A 14,864-nucleotide genomic window follows, 5' to 3' on the forward strand; every position below is an offset into this window, starting at 1 on the left:
AAAAATCATTTTGATGTCCGATCTTGGTTTCTTAAGATATTTTCTAGTTATTGAAGTAGCTTGCTCGTTAAAATGTATTTACATATATATATATATATGTATAAATATATATACTTTTGTAATTAGTCATAACCCATAAGGGTATTTTGGTCTTTTTAGAATATGTAACTAGAATAGTCTACTTGGAACTATATTGTATTTTGCTTTTTTATTTTATTTTATTTCTTTATTCTTTTTTACCAAGGTTATTTTGGGGATCCCATAGAGTTATTGGGAACCACCCCAACAAGCATAAATATGACCGTTGGGGAGCTTCCAACAGCTCTATGGGAGCAGCCCCCCCCCCCCCCGATCTCCATTTGTGTATAAATAAAGGGTATTAGACCCTCTTCCATTCTATGATTTTTGGCACTCTCTTAATAAATACATTATTTATTTTTATGTCTTGTGTTATGATCTTGTGGTTAAGCCCATAGTTGGCTCTTTGTATCTTGCCCATTAGTTGCTTTGTATTTGTGTGATTATGCACTCTTTATAGCCCTTTGTGGCATCTCCATGTAATTAAGGTTTCATTATAGACTATGTCACATAGGTGCAGATGTGGCAATGCGGCAATTTAAGAAAACTTGGGTGCGGGGACAATATATATATATATATATATATATATATAATTTTTAACAATTTTAAGTTAACACTGTATATTTGTGTGCATTTATGTATTTATATATATATATAATATAGATAAAAATGAACTTGATTAGGGTTAACTGAATATACTTTTGGATATAAATGGACCTTAGTGTGGTTGACTTCACCTGACACAAAGGAAGTTGTGTCCAAGTGTCGCACCTACTTGGGTGCGGGTGTGGTGCCCTGTTAGAAGAGTCCGTGTGATATATTTTACAAAGTATCAGAGCCCATTAGGTTATTTCGATCTTGGAGGTCTTGTTCGTGGTGATTGAAGATCGAGTGTTTGTGATTAAAGTGTGTTGTTTTTTCTTCTTTATCTAACTCTTTTTTGTCATGGACCATAAAGCATGAATAGAGCTCTCTTACAAACTCAATAAAACCAACTATATGATGCGGGCTTCTAACATGGAGAATCACCTCAAAGGCAAGAAACTTTGGGGATTCGTGATGGGTACTACTCTTGCATCCTCTTTAAAGCTTACCAAAATCGAAAAAGGTGTTGGGAAGGCCTTTGTAGGAGATGACTGAGATAAAGCAGTCAATGAACACCAAATAAAGGTAGAAGATTGGAGAAGAAATCATGCTAAAATTTTGGCATGGTTCATGAATAATGTTGACTTAAAGATATGTGCCAACATTGCGAAGTTGGTTCAAATTGAGTTTTGAAACCACTCTAACTTTACGCACTTGAAATTTTTTTTGAAATGTTTGAGAAAGATGTAATACTTTTAATTTCTAAATTAGTTCCATCGGTTGTAGGAACCCAAGAATTATAAAAAGGTTTTGTGCATTTGGATAAGAGAGATTCTAAAGGAGTCATGTGAAAGGAAGCACGAGAGTAAAAATCCATGAAAGCGTACCTTGAGGAGGGGAAGTAGATATGGCGGCACTGGAAGTAGATGTGGAGGAAGTCTTAAGGAATAGTTGTAATGCTTCCATTAGATAATGAATAGAACTTTAAGGTCCCATCTTTTCATGATAACTTCATCACTCTTTTGGGTAATATCTCTTCAATGATTGCTAACTTCTTTTTGAGTTTGGGTCGCTCCTATTTGATGTGTCCCAATTGAAAGTGCAGTAGGATCGAGGCAACGAGCACTAGAGGGGGGGGGGGTGAATAGTGGTTTTAAAAATTGTCTGCGGAATATAAACATATTTTGCAATTTGAAAAGCAATCACACAAAGGAACACAAGATTTTATCCTGGTTCGGTCTTTCCCGACCTACATCCAGTCCTCAAGCAAAACCCGCTTGAGATTTCCACTATCAACCTTGTGTAACTACAAGATCATACAGACCAAATCCGGTTCCACTTTCAGTAACACACCTATTGAAAGCAAACAACTCCTTTAAACCAATGAGTCATTCCTTTTACAGAAAATAAGTAACAACTTACAATACAACCTATGAGCCCTTCTTTTGAATGCAAATAAGATGCAATTGGCTTTTGAGGTTGTTGAAATACTCTACTCACGAATTCACTATCTCTCAAAGGATTTTGAGTGAAAAACTGAAGTGAAAATATCACGTGAGTGAGAAAACAAATACTTGAATGAATAGGAGTGAAAAACAAGAAGTAATTCAATTGGATTTGATATTTTTGAGTGTAGAATGCACTCATATTTATAATGGAAAGTTTTCATACGTTGAGAGTATGAAAGGGTGTCAAAACAGTCCATTTTGAACGATCAAAACGTTTGAAAAAAGAAAAGACGCCTTTTTGAAGTTTCAAGAAAAACGATAAAATTAGTCGACTAAAACAGTAGTTAGTCGACTAATAGTTAGTTATTAGTAGACTGACAGTTATCGTCGGTCGACTGATCTGTTAATCGAGCCGTTTGAAAATCTGAACTTTTGAAACTTAGTCGACTAGAGATAAAATTAGTCGACTGATAATATCATCAGTAGACTGAAAAACCTCTCAGTCGACTGCTGCTAAAATCTTCTGAAAAACATACATTCTGTCCGGTCGACTGATAAAAGCATTAGTCGACTGCTGCTAATTTTTCAGAAAACACATGTTCTGTTCAGTCGACTGATAAAACCATTAGTCGACTGCTGCTAATTTTCTAGAAAACAGACATTTTGTCCAGTCGACTGATAAAAACTTCGGTCGACTAACTTGACAAAAATGACTTTTTAGAAAATATGACGCGAAAGGATTAGTCGACTGGTACTTGAAGAATTCTTTAATGTCTTCATTGCCTTAGCTGAAATGCAGTTGATTTTACTTGCTCATCATCAAAACCTTGTACTTGAAGTATCATGTATGGCTTCATTGTCGTAACAATCTCCCCCTTTTTGATGATGACAAACTTAATCAAAGATGAAGCATTTAGATGCATAAATGGAGATTTTACTCCCCCTATCAATATGCTGCAAAACATTAAAAGTTAGCACATTTAAAGCGCATATATCACATATTGATTGATTTACATTTCCATTCATCATTACTTCATGCATTTAAAAACTTTTTCATAAATGCAATGTAATGCTTATCTTTTTCTTTTTCTCCCCCTTTGTCATAATAAAAAAAATAAGGGCAGAAATAACATAAGCAAAATGTAAATACAAGTTTAAAAATATTACAATCCATAAAGTATTAAAGTTCAGTAAAGACAGAACATAAAGATCCGAAAAGTTGGTTGAGCAAATCCTTAATTGTAGTCACATCTTTCTGAATCGAAGAAAGTTGTTGAGTCACATCTTCACAAAAAGTGCGTTGATGCAACTCCAATGCTTTCAGTCGCTGCAAACCTTCATCATTGTCTTGACTTGTAGAAAATTTCTTTCTTTTTGCTTGAGATTAAGGTGTCGCAGAAGGTGAAGGTTCAAAAATTGATGGTTCAGTAGGATCAGATGGTTCAGTTTGATCAACATTTAAAGGAGACAGATATTTAATTTTCATTCTTTTAAAAATAGTTTGATTAAAGAACTCTTTTTGCTCAATATATTTTTCATTTGTTAAAGGAACTTTGAAATGTCTAAAAATACGAGTTAGAAGACATCCATAAGGAAAAAATGGTTTTTGTTTTCACAAATTTGTAAAATACACACTGGCCCAATTTACAGAAATATTTCCAAATAAAACATAAAGAGCCGTAGAAAGATCTGTGGAATAGTAATCAAAAGAACCAGTTTTAGGTAGAACATTGTGGGCAAGGATTCATCCAGCAATGCGTGCACGAGTTTGAAGATTAGTATTTTTGAAAGGAGGACAATGAGGTGCTCCTGGAAGGAGAATTTGTTCAAAAATTCTCTCATCATTCAGTTCAACAGTGTTGAAAAGAGTGTGTGAAGATGGAATTTCTAGGATTTCTCCAAGTAGTTTTGAATCAAACTCGATTTCAACATCACGAACAAGAGAGGACAGAACTCCTTTTTCATGATCCATATTTAAATTCGTATAAAACAAGTGAATCAGAAAAGGATAATGAAGGGTATCTGCACAGACATAAAAAAGATGTGAAATTTCTGGAAATAATTTTCTTATTCTGTAACGAGAAAACAGGTGAAACAATACATTTCGGCCTGGTAAAATAGGTAGTGCAGAAATTGATCCAAATGTATCATATAAAAGAGGATTTCAGAGTAATCTGAGAGAAAATCCATGTCTTGAAGAAGGTGTAGGAGGAGGAAAACCTAAACCTTTTGCAGATGCAGACTTCGAATGAGGCATGGTTAAAAAACAGATTTACCAAAAAGAATGTCGGCTTCCAAACGATGTCCGACAGAAGGAAAATGCTGTCCGGCGTTGTGAAACAGAAACAAAGGAAGATACGGTGGCTGACGGCGAGTGTGAAGGCTGCCACAAGGGGATTCCGGCAATGGCTGAAGATACACAGTCACGGCAAGAGGGTTCCGGCGTGTTTTGAAGATGCGCCAGTTACTGCAAGAGGATTCCAGCGTTTCCTGGTCACGGCCAGAAGATTCCGACGTCTCCCTGTCATGGCAAGAAAATCCCGGCGAGGATAGGATCGAACGGTACTCCGAGGGTTCTTCGGAAGAGAGAGAGGAAAGAGAAAGAGGGTTTTCGTTTTAAGGGTTTCGTTTTTAAGAAAAACGAAAAGGTGTGAAAATAAAATGAAACGATGCCTTTTAAAAAAAACGGGTGTTAAAAAATCCAAGGTGTATCAGGTCCCTTCAGTTAAAATTTTTTTAAAAAATTTCAGTCGACTAAACCTATATCGGTCGACTAAGAATGTGCGACTTATTCTAAAAATTTTAAAACATCAGTCGACTAGAAATATATCGGTCGACTAATATGGTGCGATTCATTCTAAAATTTTAAAGCATCAGTCGACTAAAATTTTATCGGTCGACTAATATAGTGCGATTTTGTTCAAAAATCAGCATTTTTATAAATTCAAAAACGAGCAAATACCTAGTTCTCTCCTAATTCTCATAAAATCTTCATTTTTAAGAGGTTTAGTGAAGATATCAGCATGTTGTTCTTTAGTGAAAATAAAATTTAACGAAATTTCTCCTTTTAACACATGATCTCTTAAGAAATGATGTCTAACTTCAATATGCTTAGTTCTTGAGTGCTGAACAGGATTTTTAGAAAGATTTATAGCACTAGTGTTATCACAATAAATAGTTGTTGTGGAGTAATTCAAACCAAAATCTTTTAAGGTCTGTTTCATCTATAGTACTTGTGAACACGCTAAAGTAGTTGCTATATATTCTGCTTCAGTTGTTGAGAGTGACACTGAATTTTGCTTTTTACTAAACCAAGAGACTAAGAAATTTCTTAAGAAATGACAAGTTTCACTAGTACTCTTGCGATCAGATTTACTTCCTGCAAAATCTGCATCACTATATGAAACTAAATCAAAGGAAGATGATTTTGGGTAAAACAAACCGAAATCTGAAGTATCTTTCAAATAACAAAGAATTTGTTTTACTGCAGTTAAATGAGATTCCTTTGGATTAGCTTGAAATCTTGCACACATACAAACACTAAACGTAATATCAGGTCGACTAACAGTTAAGTATAATAGAGATCCGATCATACCTCTGTAGAGCTTAGTATCTACACTTTTACCATTTTCATCTTTATCAAGAGAAGTAGTTGTACTCATAGGATTTCTTCTTGAATTCGATGAGTCCATCCCAAATCTCTTGAGAAGTTCTTTTGTATACTTAGTCTGATTGATGAAGATTCCTTCTTCAGTTTGCTTTATTTAAAGTCCAAGGAAGTAGTTTAATTCGCCCATCAAACTCATTTCAAACTCTTTCTGCATAGCTTTAGCAAATTCTTTACAAAGAGAATCATTAATAGAACCAAATATTATGTCATTAACATAAATTTGCACAATAAGAATATCTGAATTAAGATTTTTAATAAATAAAGTGGAGTCTACCAGACCAATGGAAAAACCAGATTGTTCTAGAAAATTTGTAGTCTTTCATACCACGCTCTTGGTGCTTGTTTAAGTCCGTACAAAGCTCTTTTTAATTTGTAGACTTTTTTTGGATATTTCTCATTTTCAAAGCCTGAAGGTTGCTCTACATAAACTTCTTCATTGATGTGTCCATTTAAGAATGCACTCTTAACATCAATTTGATATAACTTGAAGTTCATGTAATTAGCAAAAGCAAGCATCATTCGAATTGACTCTAATCGAGCCACTGGTGCATAGGTTTCATCAAAATCTATGCCTTGTTGATTATAGCCTTGTGCTACTAGCCTTGCTTTATTTTGAATGACTTCACCATTTTCGTCGAGCTTATTTCAGAAGACCCATCTTGTTCCAATTACCGGATGATCCTTTGGTCCATCAACTAGATCCCAAACATCATTCCTAGTAAATTGGTTAAGTTCTTCAGACATGGCCAAAAGCCAAAATTCATCACCACAAGCTTCATTGATATTCTTTGGTTCTATTTTAGATATGAAAACAACATTTGCAATATATTTTTCTAATTGCCTTCTAGTTTGAACACCACTTTTTATTTCTCCAATAACTTGTTCATGTGGATGATTATGAACTTCTTTCCAAACAGGTTGAAGAAGAATATTTTCTTGAGAAGTATTCTCTATCAAGGGTTCTTCTTGAAGTATTACTTCTTCTCCTTCGCTTAGAGGTATAACCTGCTCACAATTCTCATCAAATGCAACATGTAAAGATTCTTTAATGCAAGATGTTCTTTTATTGAAAATACGCTAAGTTTTACTTCTAGAAGAATATCCAAGAAATATTGATTCATCTGATTTTGAATCAAACTTATCAAGATTATCTTTGGTATTTAACAAGAAACATTTACTACAAAAAATTTTGAAATATGAGATCTTTGGTATACGATCATAATACAATTCAAAACATGTTTTATGTAAAATTGGTCGAATAAGAACACCGTTTAAAACATAACATGCTGTATTTATTGCTTCAGCCCAAAAGTATTTTGGTAAATTTTTATCTTGAAGCATGGTTCTAGCACATTCTTGCAAAGTTCTATTTTTTCTTTCAACAACTCCTTTTTGTGGAGCCGCTCTAGGAAAAACAAAGTTGTGAGATATACCATATAAATCACAAAACTTTAGAAAAGATTCATTTTCAAATTCACCACCATGATCACTACGAATTTCAATTATAGATGTAGATTTTTCATTTGTAATTCTTCTACAAAGTTTAGAAAATTCCGAAAAAGCATCATTTTTGCTTTTTAGAAAAATCACCCATGTAAACCGAGAATAATCATCTACTTTAACAAAAGCATACTTGCTACCATTCAAACTTTGAATTCTAGATGGTCCAAATAGATCTAAATGTAAAAGTTAAAGAGGACGTTTTGTTGAATCTATATCTTTTGCTTTAAAAGAACTCTTGATTTGTTTACCCCTTTGGCAAACATCACATAAGTGATCTTTCTTATATGGTATTCTAGGTAGGCCTCTTACAAGATCATTCTTGGATAACTTGAAAATAATTTTAAAGTTAACATGTCCAAGTCTCTTGTGTCATAACCATTGAATTTCATTTGAAACAATAAGACATTTTTCATTAAAAGTGGGTAACTCATCTAGATATAGTTCATACACATTGTTCTTTTTTTTACCTTTAAAAATGATATTTTTAGATTGAAAATCAGAAATTAAGCATAAATCATTTTCAAAAGAAACATGAAAACCTTTATCACATAATTGACTAATAGATAATAAATTATGCATTAAACCATCTACTAAAAGAACATTTTCTATCAAGGGAAATTTTGGATTACCAATATTACCAATACCTATTACTTTTCCCTTGTTATTGTCACCAAAGGTGACGGTTCTTTCATCCTTATTTTGGAGGGTGAAAAATAACTTCGGCCTTCCAGTCATATGTTTGGAACAACCGCTGTCCAATATCCATTTGTTCTTTATTTTGTGTACCTACAACAAAATTAGAAGACAAAGCATTTGATCCCTTTCTATTTTCGGTTCCATGAGAGTTAGTCTTAGGAACACATATCCATTTGGATTTTGGTTTCCTTTGATAATAAATATTCTTTCTATAAAAAGATTTAGCATTTCTAGAGTAATCATGTCTAACATTATAAGCTTTATAAGTTCCATGATTAGATGCATTTCTAGAAAATTTAGCTCTTTGAGCAAATGGTTGAGAATATTGTCTTTGATTTTTCACCACATAGTTTGGTCTATTTTGAGTATCAAAGAAGCTATATCCCAATCCGGTTTTATTAACCGTGCATCTTTGAGAACCAAGAAGTCTTTCTAGATTCTCTTTTCCATTTGTGAATTTGGTTACAATAGAAAGAAGATCATTTGATTTTTCTTTTAGACTAATTATTTCTTTTTGTAAGAGATTGGTTCTAATTCCAATTTCTTTTATCTCAAATGCTTGGCAAGAGTTTTCCTTCTGGAGATCTTCTATCTCTTGAAGTAACACTTTGTTTTGAGAGTCAAAAGTTAAATTTTCAGTTTTTAACTCCTTGTTTTTAGAACTTAGACTTTTAAATTTAACATATAAATCATTAAATGCTTCTAATAACTCATCATAGTCGAATTGACTTACCGAATCTTCTTGTGCTACAAAACACATGTTGGCGACTTCTTCATTTGATTCTTCATCGGAAGAGGAGTCACTATCATCCCAACATGCTTGAAATGCCTTTTTCTTCTTGAATTGGTTCTTGGGCTTGATTTTCAGAAGAGGACAATCTTTCTTGATATGTCCATCCTTTTTGCAATTAAAACACTTGACTTCAATGGGATTGGAAGAATCTGCTTTCTTTACCTTTCTTTGAAATCTTCCCTTTTTGATGAATCTTCTGAATTGCCTTGTAATGAGGGCAATATCTTCATCTTCATCTTCTTCTGAATTTTCTGAGTCAAAAGTAGCCTTAAAAGCAAGAGATTTCTTCTTAGGCTCTTCTTCTTGTCTGTCTTTTAGTTGGACTTCATATGCCATAATTTTACCAACCAAATCTTCAAGAGTGAGAGTGTTAAGATCATTTGCCTCTTCAATAGCAGTGATTTTTCTCTGCCATTCAGGAGTTAAACACCTTAGGATCTTTCTGACTAAATCCACTTGTGAATATTTTTTTCCAAGGGATTTCAGAGTATTAGTTATATTGGTCATTCTTGTTACCATGTCCGATATAGATTCATTTTGCTTCATTTTAAACAATTTAAATTTATGAACCAAAGAAGCGATTTTGGATTCCTTTACCTTTGACGTACCTTCGTGAGTCACGAGAAAAGTATGTCAGATTTCATTTTCTGTCCAGCATTGAGAAATGCGATTGAACTCTACCTTGTCAACACCACAATATAGTGCATTCATTGCCTTGACATTTAGTGAAACAATCTTTTTTTTCTTCATCGGTCCATCGGCTGAAATCAGTTGATGGAGTTTGGTATTTATCTGAAACAACTCTCCAAATATCGAGATTCATGAATTGCAATCACTTTCCAGTATCCATAGTTTGTTTCGTCGAACAGAGGAGGACGAACAAAGGAGCTTCCTTCTTTGTGCTGAGATGTTGTATTTGCCATGCTAGATGATGATCAAATAAAAAAAATAGCAAACCTGCTCTGATACCAAATGAAAGTGCAGTAGGATCGAGGCAACGAGCACTAGAGGGGGGAGGGGGGTGAATAGTGCTTTTAAAAATTGTCTGCGGAATATAAACATATTTTGCAATTTGAAAAACAATCACACAAAGGAACACACGATTTTATCCTGGTTCGGTCTTTCCCGACCTACATCTAGTCTCCAAGCAAAACCCGCTTGAGATTTCCACTATCAACCTTGTGTAACTACAAGATCATACAGACCAAATCCGGTCCCACTTTCAGTAACACACCTACTGAAAGAAAATAACTCCTTTAAACCAAGGAGTCCTTCCTTTTACAGAAAATAAGTAACAACTTACAATACAACCTATGAGCCCTTCTTTTGAATGCAAATAAGATGCAATTGACTTTTGAGGTTGTTGAAATACTCTACTCACGAATTCACTATCTCTCAAAGGATTTTGAGTGAAAAACTGAAGTGAAAATATCACGTGAGTGAGAAAACAAATACTTGAATGAATAGGAGTGAAAAGCAAAAAGTAATTCAATAGGATTTGATATTTTTGAGTGTAGAATGCACTCATATTTATAATTGAAAGTTTCCATACGTTGAGAGTATGAAAGGGTGTCAAAACAGTCCACATTTTGAACGATCAAAACATTTGAAAAACGAAAAGACACATTTTTGAAGTTTCAGGAAAAACGACAAAATTAGTCGACTGGAACAATAGTTAGTTATTAGTAGATTGACAGTTATCGTCGGTCGACTGATCTGTTAATCGAGCCGTTTGAAAATCTGAACTTTTGAAACTTAGTCGACTAGAGATAAAATTAGTCGACTGATAATATCATCAATAGACTGAAAAACCTCTCAGTCGACTGCTGCTAAAATCTTCTGAAAAACATACATTCTGTCCGGTCGACTGATAAAAGCATTAGTCGACTGCTGCTAATTTTTCAGAAAACACATGTTCTGTTCAGTCGACTGATAAAACCATTAGTCGACTGTTGCTAATTTTCCAGAAAACAGACATTTTGTCTAGTCGACTGATAAAAACTTCAGTCGACTAACTTGACAAAAATGTCTTTTTAGAAAATATGGCGTGAAAGGATTAGTCGACTGGTAAGTCTATTGGTCGACTAATAAACACGAAAATTTAAAAAATGAGTTTTCTAAAAAGATTTTCAAGAGGGGTTCTTTTAGAAAAGTTTTTCTAAAGACTTTTTAGGTAAAATGTAACCTAAATATGCACTCTAAGTAAGGCTCTTACAAGAATCTAAGACTTTTAATAAATTTAACATTTGCATACTAGTCTTCAAAGATTCTTCATCGAATTCTTCAATGTCTTCATTGCCTTAGCTGAAATGCAGTTGATTTCACTTGCTTATCATCAAAACCTTGTACTTGAAGTATCATGTATGACTTCATTGTCGTAACACCAACTCTTGGTAAAAATGACATAATTTGCCTTCCTCCATTGTTATTTTTCCAAAAAGAGGAGGTTTATATGCTTTAACATTGTTGTCGGGTCTTGGCACAACGATAATCTCTTCATTTCCTTTAGTCATGCCAAGTCTGGTCTTAGCTTGGTACACCTCTCCAAGAGCATTATCAAGAGAGGTGGTGGTAGTCCTATATAATATGGTGGACCTAACTCACTCAAACTCGGGTCTCAACCTGAATAAAAAAGTAAACAAGTGTTCCTCTTCAAGTTGTTTTTGCGTCATTTCAATAGAGGGTTATTCCCACCTAGGCTCAAACAATGCTAACTCATCCCAAAGAGGTAAGAGGGTAGCATAGTAATCTCTCACTCTCTTATTCCCTTGTTTAATGCTTTGAAGAAAATATTTTCGTGCATAATATACTCACATGCTTGTTTGAACACTTGTTTACTTTTTCGTGATCCTCACATGCTTGTTTGAACTTAAATATACTTGGCGCAATCTTGAGTTCCATGCTATTAAGGAACCAAGAGAGGATTTGGGCATTTTCGGCTTACCAATCTTCTACCTTGATGTAGTATTCTTTGAGTGCTTTCTCTCTTTTTTCATTACTAAGAGCTTTAACTTGGTCACCATCTATTTTGGTGAGTATAAGTTGTGGTTCGTATTTAGTACCACTCATGTACCCCTATAACTTTTTGCTTTTAATATGATGCTCCATGACAACGACCCACATCAATAGTTAGAGTCGTTTAGCTTGAATGCGATCAGCGTCATGGATTCTTTTTCGCCCATTTTGATAAAAACAAACTTGATAGAGAGAAGCACGAACTTTGGGAAGCTTTTTCTTTGCAACCACAAACTTTGGAGAAGCTTTACACAATCCCAAGAGCCTTAAGCTCAGATACCATGTAATGAAACAAGCGGAAATACAATAAAAAACAAAATAAGGGTTTACAAGAATACAAAAAAAGTGCACAAGCATAGTCCACCAAGGGACAATACAAATTCCAAGAGAGATCAATTACAAAAGCACAAGTGCACACAAGAGCCACTATGGGCAAACACAAATATAAAAAGTATATATATTTCACTTGGAAATGCTTAGAAAAGCATTGATGATAAAAGGGGAAAAACTCCTATTTATAATACAAGAGAGAAGAGAGAGAGTGAATGGGGGCAGCCCGACTAGTCGATGGGCTAGCCCCCAACTGTCATATATTTATGACCGTTGGGAGCAGCCCAACAACTAGTTGGTCTGCCCCAACAGAAATACTACAAAAAAATAATAAAAAAAATAAAAGAAAATAAAAGAAAATATAAAAAGGAAAGTCAATTCCTACTAGGCTGACACCTATTACACGATTTAAAAAACTGAAATACCTTTGATGGCTTTTTCAGTTTACATAGAACAAAATCTATCTATATATATGTAAATACACCATAATTTAACTTTGTGTATCCAATATATTCCCATGTAAAGTTTCTAAGATCATGTTCTTCCTCCCTGAGGAAATTTCCAAGACTTTGTTTTGATATCTCATAGCTTGTTTTTCCTTTCCATTTCCCCAAAATATTTTGACTATTTGCTAGTCTCTGTGCTTACATTTTCCTTTTGTATTTTTTGTGTGGGGATGGAGGGGGTGATGTGGTGTAGTTTGGTTTGGGGGCCCAGGTTCTGAACAGTAGAACTTGTTTATCTCATTGTTTGCAGCATCGACTAATCCCACTAATATGATTCAGGATGATCTCAAATAGAGAATCAGCAAGGCGTTCACGAAGAAGGAAACAAGCACATCTAGGTGAACTTGAGACGCAGGCATGTCCTTTCCATTTTATCTCTATTTTTATTCAACGATTTTATTCCTTTTGCAATACTGATTTTCTCATACTCTGTTGTATATAATAAATAGGTAGCACAATTGAGACTCGAGAACTCATCATTACTAAATCGACTTACTGATATTAGCCAAAAGTGTAGTGGATCTGCTGTAGATAATAGAGTCTTGAAAGCAGATGTGGAAACATTGAGAGCCAAGGTGAGTTATGTGAATTCAGATGCTACTTTCTATTGATTGACCGTATTTCTTCTTCATAGTTTAAGTTTTGTTGGTTCTGGACAAAAGTTGCAATCATATAGACCCTTGTTGGGGTCTTGGTTGTAGTTACGAATTTGTTGAAAGATTGAATCAATCACTTTTTTTTTTTTCAATCCCTCTTTCCTTCGTTGTCCGTGACCTCCAAGGGCTAATCACTAGTGTAATTGAGCTCATTTCAGGTGAAGATGGCTGAAGACACTGTTAGGCGAGTGACTGGTGCAGGGCCTTTCTTTCAGACATTGTCAGACTTGTCATATGTGAACATGCAATTTTCTGGCTGTCCAGATACCACAACAGGCTCTCTTCCTGTGCAAGATGGGGCAGGATGTTTTTTCCAGCCTGTTCATACACAGAGGTTGAACAATGGCATCTCAAACATCAATCACGGACGTGAAGGATGACATGGTTCCATAGGCAAGACCGGGTGCACCTCATCCTTGCAGTGAGTGGCAAGCCTAGAACATTTGCAGAAACAGATCCGTGGTGGCGCTGATGCTGGCTCCCCTGCCCATTGGGATGCAGGCTGGGACCATGAAAGTTCCAACATAGATACCAACTTTAAACAGAATAAGACCCAAGTATTAATCTTCTGAGAAAGTGTTATTCATTTTCAGATGTCTAATGAAATCTTTTCTCCATTCTTTGTTCTGTAACTCTTCATGGTTTCTGCTTGTTAAATTGAATAATTTGATTAAAGGTTTTCTCTCTCTAGAATTTATAGGCCCAAAACCGATCAACTCCGTATATGCATGTGATGTATGCCTATATCAAGCACATGAACAAGGAGCTGATACATATTGGTGGACAGAGGTTGGCTTGCACTTTGCCCGCTTGTTTGTCGAACTAGTATCTGCAAGTGTCACAGGATTTGAGTACCCCAGGGGTTTGCGAACCACGATAGGGAGGTCTTCCCCTAACCTGAGTCCCAACTCCCATGTAGGCATCCCCTTCTGAAAGGCGAAGCAGGAGGCTCCCTGGAGATCAAGAGGGGACAGAGTTTTATGTTGTCAGAACAGCAACTGTAAGCAAGGCAGGCTAAGACAAGTGCAGCCAGATCTCTGATCCCAAGTGCAGTTTTTTCGTGTAATAAACAAAAAAAAGGTACAGGATTTGATTGCCAACAAGGTTGTACACTTGCAGATTTGATATGCGATTTTGTAAGCAGGAGACCAATGTCACGGTTGGTCTGCTCGTAGCCATTACTGTGGCCCAACCCTGAACTGCTAGGTGATTTGGAAACGGCCCCACACTAGCCATACTTTAGAGTCTACAAAGACTCCTTTGGCATTCATCAAGTGGTCCGTTTATCTTAGTTCCCTCCACTTCACCTTGCTTTTGAAGAGGCAAACTCAGCTTTCCAACCATCCCCGGAGGAGTTTTGGTGCCCATTTTCCTCCATGAATGCCCTCCTGCTATTCCACACTTGCCCATTGTCCTATCTTTACAAGCCTGAAGCAATGTGCCCAATTCCATGCACAGTTGATTGTAAAAGGTCTCCTCCCATCTTCACTTGCCAACCTTCTTGGGTTCCTTGTAGGCCCTGTTCATGGGGATTACGGTTATGGGTTTCTTGTCTTTAGGCAAATTCAAAATGCTAGTACATTT

General features: G+C 35.3%; 1 pseudogene across 1 annotated transcript in view; it reads left to right on the forward strand.

Moving 5' to 3' along the window:
* The window catches only part of LOC149827766 (light-inducible protein CPRF2-like), a 41,593-nt pseudogene extending 27,638 nt beyond the window's left edge, over window positions 1–13,955 (forward strand). The window contains exons 4-7 of the transcript XR_016434694.1: window positions 12,904–12,983; window positions 13,078–13,199; window positions 13,439–13,657; window positions 13,694–13,955. The product of XR_016434694.1 is annotated as a light-inducible protein CPRF2-like (transcript). The remainder of the gene's footprint in view (window positions 1–12,903; window positions 12,984–13,077; window positions 13,200–13,438; window positions 13,658–13,693) is intronic.
* The last annotated feature ends 909 nt before the right edge of the window (window positions 13,956–14,864 follow it).

Source organism: Nuphar pumila, chromosome 10 (genome assembly GCF_984573655.1).
Source record: "Nuphar pumila chromosome 10, dmNupPumi1.hap1.1, whole genome shotgun sequence".
NCBI classification, from domain to species: Eukaryota; Viridiplantae; Streptophyta; class Magnoliopsida; order Nymphaeales; family Nymphaeaceae; genus Nuphar; species Nuphar pumila.